This window comes from Ambystoma mexicanum, chromosome 14, assembly GCF_040938575.1.
Source record: "Ambystoma mexicanum isolate Mex_15411 chromosome 14, UKY_AmexF1_1, whole genome shotgun sequence".
Taxonomy (NCBI): domain Eukaryota; kingdom Metazoa; phylum Chordata; class Amphibia; order Caudata; family Ambystomatidae; genus Ambystoma; species Ambystoma mexicanum.
The window spans coordinates 62,427,725-62,430,439 of NC_090940.1; the positions used below are offsets into that span (position 1 = coordinate 62,427,725).

Consider the following 2,715-nt stretch of genomic DNA (forward strand, 5'->3'; position numbering starts at 1 on the left):
CAAAAGAAGCGAAAAAATGCAAGATTAAGGATCACTACTTTCTAGGGGCCTCATTACACGGAATGCGGTAAACCATGGTGCCATTAGCTCCATGGTTGCCGCCAGTACCATATCGGTACCACCATGGAGAAAAGGGGAATTACTATCCTATTCCAAGGTTGGCGGGGCGGTAATTCCCCCTTTCTCCATGGCATTTCCCCATTCCCATGTATGCCCCATAGGGCTCAATGGGAATGGGGAAGGAGCTAATTATGGTACCGCAAATTGCGGTACCGTAATTAGCACCAAGGTCCCTTTGCGGGTCCCAACTTTAACGGCTGGTCTACACCAGCCGTTAAGGTCGGGTCCCGCCAAGGGACCTCGTAGTAAGGCGGTAAGGGTTTACTGGTACCGGTGCCCTTACCGGTACTCCCTTACCGCATTCCGTGTAATGAGGCCCTAGGTGTGCTAATCAGTATTCCCAGATGGTGTCCTAATGTTGTCTGTATGTTCAAAGTAACATCACATATGTATATGGGGGCAGAATTAATGCCATTATCTGGATCATATCACTCAGTTTTGTCACTTGACTGAACATAAGGTCTAACCAGAGACTCAAAGATACTTTTCATCATTTAATACAAAACATAAGACAATCTTTTATACAAAAGCCTCAGCAACATTTTGCAAAACATGCAGCAATATTCTTTTAAAGTAAGCTCCACTCCAAGCATGTTACAAAAAGCAGAAAAGCAAGAATCATCTAAATAAAACACAAACCATAAATAACAATTGTTATTCATTGTAAAAATTGGGGGTTAATGGCTAGTGTAGATTGGTTCACGTATAAGCACTGGCCCACCGTTTCTTACAATTCTGATGGGGTCTACGTATGAGGCCTGACCTTGCATGCACAGCCACATAGACCACACCTTGACGCTGGAAAAGTCAACCAGGCGTGGTCAGATACATTTCGGCGTGTTGATCTAAAACAAAAACCGCCTTCCTCAGGACCAGAGGTCAGATATGTAAGAATAATGCCCCTAGAAAAGGAAAGAGAAGAGAATAAAACACAGACCAGAGGCAAATCGTATATGTGAAAAAATAGAAAAGTTACTAGCTCTCCAGTCCTGTCCTAGCACTACTCAACATTTGGGACTACAAATAATGAAGAAAAAGAGCTAGACAGAGAAGTGACTAAAAGTTAGAGAAAAAGCACTGAATGAGAATATGTAAAGATCCTGCATACACAAAACGTTCATGCTCCCAAGTTAGAGAGTGAAAGATATGCGTCAGTATGTAAAGTAAATGGGTGGCCATACTAGGTGCTCCTCAGAGAGTCATGTCACACATGCAGGTGAAGTCACCTTTTTAGAGTCAAGCAGGAAGAACAAGAAATTACACAATCGCCATTCAGAAACGATTGTCTAATCGTTACATGGTAGAGGGTGTACTAATGAGCAGGCTCCATAATGGCCCTATCTAACCTAACATATTACATGTAGAGAGCGTGCCAGTAGTATGGCATCCTAAATGGTAGCCCAGGTCATGGAAGACATCATTACCTGAACTAGGGCTGTAAATAGGGCAAAGGACTGATGTTTCAAGCCGAATCCATCAATGGCGACGCTGAGATGTGAACCTGCTGAAACGCGCTGAGGTGAACTGCAAAAAATGCAGCCAGCACCAAGTCAGAATGACTAAAGGAAACAAAATCAATTTGCACATATATCAGCCGTAATGCCCAAAAACATCAAGATGGCACAATGTGTCAAACAGCCTAAATACCAAATTAGGGTTGGCTGTACCTTATGTTGCAGTAATAAGGATCACCGTGTATAGCTTCGTGTCATCATCTCTCATAGCCTCCAAATGGCAGCTGCGCGCGTACCCCAATGAAAGTATCTGCAATGAGAACGCAAGAAACGCTCACCGCCGCTATAACGGATTCTCCTGTTATGTGCGAGCCGCGAATAGAGTATTTTCAGATAAACGATGTCACGGTACATTCACCGCGGCTATAACGCGCTCTCCTGTTATGAACGAGCCGCAGAATACAAACTTACTGTGTTGTGCACTGAGACCATCGAGTAGATGGACGCCCGGCAGAGTATCAGCGTCACTATGGAAACACAGTCCTCGGTGCGCGGCCTCCATTCAAGCAAAGTGCGCCATGGGCTGATTGGTGGTCAAACATGGAATAGCACCCTGCATACGTCTAGTGCTCCCAAGTATACAGCCTGCTGTGGCTAGTCAAAGTAGCCTGAACAACGAGCGGACCTGCTGGTAGTCCTACCAGTTTTGTGGAGGGTATAATGCTGCTTCACTAGTGCCAAGAGGCTGCATATTTTAGTGAACTGCAGTAGCCCAATAGTATATGGGTGAAAGTACATCTGCGTGTATCTGTCTGCACCCAGTCTGATTATAATCCCATCCTAGTATGGGCTATAGTTGCACTGTAGTCTATAACTCTGGGGGCTCAGTAGTCATGCAGTCCATTCCCGTGCCTACATGGAGACACAAGGCAAGATGATAAAGTAGTAGGCACGTGACCCATACACCCTTGATGGTATGAAAGTGCCATATTGGAGGCCAGTGGTCAAAGGCCCATGTTGGGTTGCGGCAAAACAAAACCACAATATACTGATGGAATACTGTAAAGGCCATCATATAATGATGTGGATTCAGCTCACTGCTGAGAGTAATGTAGGCTAGAGTTCAGGCTGTATCTGTCAT

The 2,715-nt window shown here is 44.9% G+C and overlaps 1 long non-coding RNA gene across 1 annotated transcript; it reads right to left on the reverse strand.

Annotated features, from left to right (window-relative positions):
• Positions 1-655: 655 nt before the first annotated feature.
• LOC138527243 (uncharacterized) lies at positions 656-2,050 on the reverse strand. Its single transcript, XR_011283823.1, has 3 exons — positions 1,788-2,050; positions 1,545-1,679; positions 656-1,022 (listed from the first exon to the last, which is right to left on the reverse strand). It is a non-coding gene; the product is annotated as an uncharacterized lncRNA (long non-coding RNA).
• Between the last annotated feature and the right edge of the window lie 665 nt (positions 2,051-2,715).